Raw genomic sequence first — 8,634 nt, 5'->3', positions numbered from 1 at the left:
TGCTTGTTCTGGAGGCTCTTTATGATTGCAGACTCTTAAATCGAGCTCTGAGAACCATCAATGACTCTTCTGGTACTGGCCACACTGGTAAAGCCATGTTCCAGCTCCTTCCCTCCGGGAGAAGATATCGTTCGTTGAGATGCAGGACATCTCGCCACGTTAACAGCTTCTTCCCACGAGCTATTATTAAGCTGAACAAAGCACTTTGACGGCTGTTCTTTTTTTTTGTTCTTTTTTACTGCAAATGCCAAATGGCAAATAAATTGAACTTGAACTTCAATTATATGCTATTAGCCTTAAAGATAAAAGGAAGACTATAAAATAACTAGAGAACATCACACAATCAAAGAAATAACAGCTAAATAATAACAAACACGTTTTGACAACCACCGATGAGCACAAAGGCACATGACAAGATGGACACCCGGAAAAAGATTAAAAAAAAAACAAGATTGACTATAAAGACAGACATCACAATAAATATTACAATAATTTAGAGGCCACAGAAGGCAGCTGAGATTGAACTCAAAGGCACAGACTGCTGGGCATTAGTTTCATACGCAGATTTTCTTCTGCATCCCCTAAAATGATCAATGTGAACATATTGGGTTACACAGCCTGCATTGACTTATCTATACATTTCTGCTGCTTAGGGCTCACGTCTGTGCTGAAAATAACCCTCGTGCTATCAGTGTCTCGCAGATCGAGAACATGATGGATGTTTCAGCCTTTCTTTTGAAGCATCTTCAATTTCAGCTATCAGACAAAATAAAAGCACAGGAAGTAAGAGGGACCATTGACTGGGGAAGATAAATGAGTCAAATGTCCCAGTGCTTTGCTACGTAGTTGTAAAAATATGATAAGCAGTGGAGGAAAACACTGTTATGAAAACCAATACAAGCTAAAGTCAGATTCATCCTCACAAGAGGTTCCGTTCTTTAAGGTTTGTCCTTTAGTCCTAAATGCATCTCTGGCTGCAATTAAAAAAATTGTCATTTTTTTTCTTACTTTGACACTAAAAGTGCTTTTCTTATATTTTTTACCACATGCTGAGAACAGGTGGTTATACTGTGTATATATTATATTTGCTAGACATTTACAAGGATCCGACAAACTGCATACTTGCAGACCGTGTGATTTGGAAAGTGGTTAAAAATAACATTTCAGTCTGACTGCAGCCAGTACGGTGCACAGAGGACTCAGTGATGCCATATGGAAACAGTCTTTATGGTTGTGATTTTAGGAAAATGATGTTCTGTTATTAACTGAAGTTTTGTTATAAAACCAAGTTTCTTGCACATTATTGGAGATTCTGCAATTTGAAATCAGGCACAGACGTTTGTCTGTAAGTCATTTTAAACTGCTCTCAGGTATCATCTATTTTCTAAATCAGAGGCTGAACCCACAAACAGATCTTTGACATTATGGTGGATATTCACTAATGTCACCAGTTATCGTCAGTTAAATTCAGTACCACCCACTTAGTGTCAGATGTAATTTAACAATGATTCCCTACAGCTAGAAGACCATGGGTTCAAATAGAGGGTTTTTGTGTTTACACATTCACATGTGGATCTCCTCCAACCATTCAAAATATCAGCTCAACTAGAGTCTTTTGAGTCTGGCAGAAGTCAACATAAAAGTACGTGTGCAATGTTTAGGTTGGAGGGATAGATAAAGGCATGGATGGATGGATGGATGGATTGTTACAAGAATGGACAGGTACATGGATCAATGCATGGATGAGTATACGGATGGATGATGGGGAACTGGATGGATGATGGCTACATGGATGGATGCATAGATGGTAGGTACATGGATTGATTGGTATATAGATGGTGGGTACATGAATAGATGGTATATGGATGATAGATGGATGGTTGGATGGATTGGCACATAGATGCATAGATGGATGGATGGATCGATAATAGGTACATGGATGGATGGATTGATATATGGATGATGGGGCCATGGATGGATGCATAGATGGATGGATGGTTATAAGGATTAATATATGGGTACATGGATGGATTGGTACATGAATGGAAGCATGGATGGATGGAGAAATAGGTTTATTTATGGATAGGTATGGATGAATGGATGGCTGGATAATAGGTACATGAACGGATGGATGAATGGGTACATGGATGGATGAATGGATGGATGTCCTTTTCTATACTTTGCTCTGGATTTGATTGCTAATGTCTTTCTTATGAATTCAATTCAACTTTATTTATATAGCGCAGAATACAACAAAGTCATCTCAAAGCGCTTAACAATATAAAGTTGTAGTAAGAAAGAAAGAACCCAACAAGATCCACATGAACAAGCATTTAGCGACAGTGGGAAGAAAAAACTCCCTTATTTTGTTTTTATAACAGGAAGAAATCTCAGACTGAACCAGGTTCAGAGGTGGCAGTCATCTGCCAGGATTGGTTGGGGTTTAGTGGACAGAAGGACAGGATGGAGGGATAGACCATCAGAATGTGCCAGCAGGTTGAGCCATTAACCATCGACCAGGAACTGCCAGCACCAGCATCAAGACACCTGAAACAGAAAAGAGAGCGAAGGGCGAGGAGAAGGCACAGACTGCAGGAAAAACATGATACACTATGGTACACTCGTTTCCAGTGGTTAGGTTAATATTAATATGAAATGTCATGCGGCCATCCACCATGCTCAAATGCTTCCACTACAGATGAGGTTTCGTCTTGTACTGGGCTCACGTAGTGATCTCAGCGATCACTACAGAGGGGAGGTTTGTTCACTTTAATTTTCGCAATTATACGGTGTACGCTTTAATACATAAGTAGGTATTGAATGTAACGGTCTCTCGCAATGGTCTGAGGTGTTGACCATTTACGTGTAATGATTTGTGATTGTCACCGAAATCACGAGACCATGTCCGTTTAAGAGCAAAGTGTTCTGCCCAGACAATAGGGTACTAACAGGTTTCTAAGATACACAGGAGCTTCGTCATGTAGAGATTTGTATGCTAACAGGAGGGTTTTAAACTTTATTCTAGATTTTACAGGAAGCCAATGAAGGGAAGCCAACACTGGAGAAATATGCTCTCTCCTGTTAGTACCTGTTAGTATTCTAGCAGCAGAACACTGAATTAACTGGAGACTTTTTAGTGAGTTACTCAGCATCACTCTGGGCAAAGATATTTCTAATTTTAGAGATATTACGGTGTTGGAAGAAGGCTGTCCTTGTGATTTGTTTAATATGAGAGTTAAAAGTGTCAGTGTCAAAGATAACGCCCACTTTTTTATACTGTACCGGTTGACAGAGTAATGCTATCTATTTGCTCTGATAATTTCTCTCTAAGGTGTTTTGGACTAAATGAAATCACTTCGGTTTTATTCTGGTTAAGAAGGAGAAAGTTATGGCTCATCCAGGATGTGATGTCTTTAAGACAGGCCTGGAGTTTTAATAACTGATAAGTTTTGTCTGATTTCATTTACAGATAAAGCTGTGTATCATCTGCATAGCAATGGAAATTTATATTATGTTCTCTGATAATGTTACCTAGTGGAAGCATATATAATGTAAATAGTACTGATCCCAAAACTGAACCTTGTGGAACTCTATGATTAACTCTGCCGTGCGCTGAGGAGAGATTATTAACATGAACAAAGTGGGTTCTGTCTGATAAGTAGGAGGTTAAGAGGAGATCATTGGTTACTTTTACTAAGGCAATCTCTGTGCTGTGATGGGAAAACCACTTCCTTTCTAATTTTAGCGATGCCTGTTTTAGAAGACGCAATTCAGATTTATACCGGGGTGGGGGGTGACCTTTTTATGAATTAACGTCTTCTTTTTAAGTGAGGCAATAGCATCCAGAGATGTGTGCATTGCACTGTTGATAAGATCATCTATTTTCTCTGTCGTAGGACATTGATAGCTACTCTCCGTTGAGATATCATATGAATCAGAGATAAGCAATGATGGAGCTAAATCTTTAAATCTAGCTACAGCTTTTTCAGACAGTGATCTACTATAGTGTACTCTTCTCTCAGAGTTTAAGCAGGCTGATATTCTAAATTAAAAGGATAACAGGAACTGATCTGAAAGAATTAGGATTTTTAGGATATATTGTCAGGTGATCAATATCTAAACCATGAACACATGAGTTTGGCGTGTTTCCTTCAGTGTTGCTTTTGGATTAAATGAATAATATCTGATTGTCGTTGGTTTCCCGCTCTTACAATCAGGCGTTTGGCCGCCATGTGTGTTTTTCCTCCGGCAGTTCGAGGAGCCCCTGCTGCTCTGGTTTTTTCTGTCAGAAATGATGCCATTTGGCCCCTGGAGCCTGCTGGCCTGTCCAACACTAAGTCTGGGGTTTAGGGCTTTGAGGCTCTCTGTACTTGTTCCCCCTGAACTCACCACAAAGAAACCCACAGAATGCATGCCTTCTGATCTCTGAAGCGGAGTTATGGGTACTATTCAGAGTGAAGACCTTCAGGAAGATTTCCGCTGTGCTTCCAAACATGATGTTGGGATTTTTCCTCTCCAACTGCCCACTTCACAATGAATTTCGTCTGGGTGATTCTCTATTAGCTCTACAACATTCTTACCATCTGAGAAGCCCAACAGTGGCATAAGTTTGGATGTTCTGCAGTGATGTCCAGTAAGCTTTACCATATGTTTTCTGTTCACCAACATGAAAATTGAACGGGATGGCAGTGATTACTACAAATTTGAGATGTTGACCATAATCGGTTGTGAACTAGTTTAAACTTCATAAAAACATGAAGAACTGTGCAAATATATGTCTACATGAGTTGGAAAGTAAAGTGCAAGCGAAGCATAAAGAAGACCATAGAACTGCACTGCAGTGGCAACACGGTTGTGTAGTTAGCACACTTCAATTGTAGATATCTCAGCCCCTCCAAATACAAAAATTTTATTAAAATGTACAATATTTGCAATGCTCCAGTTTTCCACTTCTTATGTAAAATGATTTTTAATCTCAAATTGTGTAAAGAACTCTAATTTTTTCCTCAAATTATTCCACAAAAATTCCCCAAATTTCCAAAATCAGGAAAATTTAAGTGAAGATCCTGCAGCGACTGATATACTTCATCATTTATACATGGAAGTGCAAACCAGGTTTTATTGCCATTGTTGATGAACAGAATTCACAACTAGGATTTTGCTTTGGCTTACAGGTGCCAATCTGTGGCCCACTTAAGCTCAAACTGGTCCATATTTGGCACCTGAACTAAAATAAGTTCGACGCTTTAGGGTTACCACGTCTGCCTCCCAGCAAGAAGGTCTTTGGTTCAAAACACATTGTCTTTCTGTGTGGAGTTTGCCTGTTCTCCCAGTTCTTGTGTGTTTTCTCTGTGTGCACAGGTTTGCTCCATATGTATGTTAGGTTATTCGGGGTCTTTGTGTGCCCCATGATGAACTGGAGGTCTATTCAAGGTGTACTATGCCTAGCACCCTGAACCGCAAAAAAAAAAAGGTCTAAGGATGAATGAATAAATATACAGCAGTTGTGATGTAGTACTCAAAACTGGTCTTGGTCTCGAGAACACATTTTGAAGGTCTTGGTTCTTGTCTCATTCTTAGACTGGCTGTAATTGGGATTTTACGTCAAGATCAGTCAAGACCAGCAATGATCTGCTACCCTCCATTATTGTGATAATAAGGAGAAGCACTTGGAACTGTTCCTGATTAATTAATGTTGTAATTTCACTTCAAACATTTAGCGTTATGTCACTGATTGTTCTGCTTCCTTGAAAATCTTTTCTATTGCTTTATATGTAGACACCTACAAAAACCTGAACATCAGTACATCTTTTTCTAGTCAGAAATACCTCTGAACACTTACTTTAGACCTCATTCACCGAACAAATAAAATAATGATTTTTTTTTTTCGAGAATTTGGTTGAACAAGTTCTTCAAGATTTGAAATTTTTGCATGTTGTGTTTTGAAAGACTTGCTGAAACCTTGTTTTTGTCTGTCAAATGTATTTGAAAGAAAAATAAAATTAAAGAGAGAATGCTCTTTAACTGTTCAACTTTGGCTTGGTTTTAAAAATAGATTTTTCAGCCTCGGCTTGTCTTGGTATTGATTCTGTCTTTTACTCCCAAAAGGTTTGGTCTTGACTTGGTCTCGTTGCATTGCAAGTCTTGGTCTTGGTATTGTGGTCTAGAGTACAACACTACACAACAGTGTGGAAAGCTAGGTCCATGTGGAAATGTTGTGTGTGGATGTACTTGACTGACCAACCTGGTAAAATAACTTCTGGCTGAACTGCAGTGAAGAGTGCTTATTCATAATTGTTCCTCAAAGAATGGTCCAAGTTTCCTATAAACGCACCATAACCTTAGAGAAAGCTTTCCAGGAAGGGTCGAGGAGTTATAGCAGCAAAAAACTCCACATGAAAACTTGTGAATCTCAGTAGGAGTTAGATGTCATTGAGCTTCATGAGGCAGATGTCATTTGGAAAAAAAATTTATACAACTTGAACTCTGTGGGTGGCCTTCAGCGTAGAAACAGAGTGGTTAGAAACAGAGCGGCTCTTTGTACAGTATGTAGTGGAAGAAATCAGTCGACTCCGGTTCCTTTTATCTGCTCATCTTCCCTGTTACTGTATGGAGACAATGTTCTTTAGGTGTTGAAAGTTTAGACACAATCTGGAATCAGTCTGAAAGACTCCGAAACCATCAGGGAAATAGGGACAAAGTAGAAGAAGGAAAACACGCTGTCTAAGACCTGAAACAGGTTCAATGACTTTCCTCTGAAGAAGCACAGATTCCTAACAACCTGATATAAATGAAAAGTCCCCAATTTTACATATATTAAAGGTTCCCAAAATAAATATTTAATATATTAGAAATCTAATAGTAAAATGCAATAAAGATGAAAGTTCCAAACCCTGAAAGACAAAAATAAAATAAACCTAATGAGACTTACAGTATGTTGTTCCCTTCTGCCAGTTGTTTTTGTCTCACAAAGACTACAGATCTCATTATTCCCTCATGTGATTAACAATACCGGGAATATTTAGAGCTCTTCAGTTCACCCGATCTTATTTTTCCTCCCACTCATACAAACCTCACACATCCAGCTCCTCTTAACAACCTCTGCTTCCTTTCTTCCTCTTTCTCATTCACCTTCTCTATTAATGCTGTTTTTGTATAAAATAAATTGTTTGTATGACAGTTATCAACCTCATACCAGTAATGTGTTTGTACTTTTGTCAAAAATGCTTTGTAAATTAATATATGAATGTCAAAAACAAGTTTCCTTTGCAAGAATGTATCCGTATATTAAAACAAAGGACACAATTTTAACAGGTGCACTGTGTATCTATTGAGGTCAATTTGTGTCTTTATTAGTCAATCAAAAAACATTTTCAATAAAAAAAAAAAAATAAATCTTTAATAAAAAAACTTTTCAATTAAAAAAAAGTTTAGTTCAATCAAAAATAAATATTTTCATTCAAAGAAAAAAGTGTTTTTGATCATCATATGTTCTATTATCAACTTATTCCCTTAAGAAATCACACAAATATCCAGTCAAATAAGGGCTACACAATGCACAGTTTTCTTCTGACATCAGCTTGTTTTTTTGGCTTCCCTAAATCTGTGTGCGTCATGATGATGTACACAAACAACATGATCAAACCACAGCAACCTTCACGATTTCTAACGATTTCACCTTTTTACTATGATGCGAGTGAATCAGAGCATGAGTTAAGACATCCAGTGGATCATCTCATCTGAGCTGAGCTGAGCTGGGGTCGTGATCAAAATGAGAATGAGCAGATTCCCCCTGGGATTAATAAAGGAATTCTGATTCTGAATGAGGAGGAAGTAGTTAAGGAATAAAGTGACTGAATGGGAAGATTTGTTGGCAATAGATGCCTCTTACAACAAAAAAAGTTACAAGAACACCTTAATAAGTCAAAGTCTATTCATGGGACATTTGCTCGAAGGTATATGACATTTGTCATTAAAATATAAAAAAGGACATAATTGATGTAATGAAAATGACGTTGTAGAGAGAGTATAATAGGTTGTGTGAGACTTTAACTTCCAGTAACAACACAGGCTTTGACTGTGTGAGGACTCATTATAGTCAGTCATATTTGATTGAATATTCAAAGTTCTTGAACTTAAACTTTCTTCTTGTTTGGTTAATTTTTTCTCTATGATTACCACAACTGTTTTTCTAGGGATTTTTTTTACAAGCCTAATAATAGCTATTATTATTACTATTATTATTTCCTTCACACATGAGGGTTTGACTTGAGTTTCTAAAAAGGCAGTGGCTATCCGTACGGTTGCCGTAGCAATATACGGACATTCTTTCCGTACGCAGTGCCCCTATTTGGCCAGTTTAGGTCACGTGATGGGTCAGTCATTGGCCAGTTTAGGTTGCGTCTAAGACTAATCCTTACCCTAACCTTAAAAACTTTCTTCTAAAATATGTGGCAGATAAAAAGAAAAAAAATAAATAACAGTAAATTGGTGCACAGTTTAAAATTTTCACAGAGTAACAGAAGGAGACTCAAAGCTCTGTCGCAAAATGGAAAATGGTTAAAGTGACGACACACGATCGCTGTTGTTTTTAACTCTCGTCTCCAAGTTTGTGTTCCTTCAGCACAGAGCAGT

Source organism: Gouania willdenowi, chromosome 1 (genome assembly GCF_900634775.1).
Source record: "Gouania willdenowi chromosome 1, fGouWil2.1, whole genome shotgun sequence".
In the NCBI taxonomy this organism is placed as follows: Eukaryota; Metazoa; Chordata; class Actinopteri; order Blenniiformes; family Gobiesocidae; genus Gouania; species Gouania willdenowi.
Note: the sequence above shows the minus strand (reverse complement) of the source record.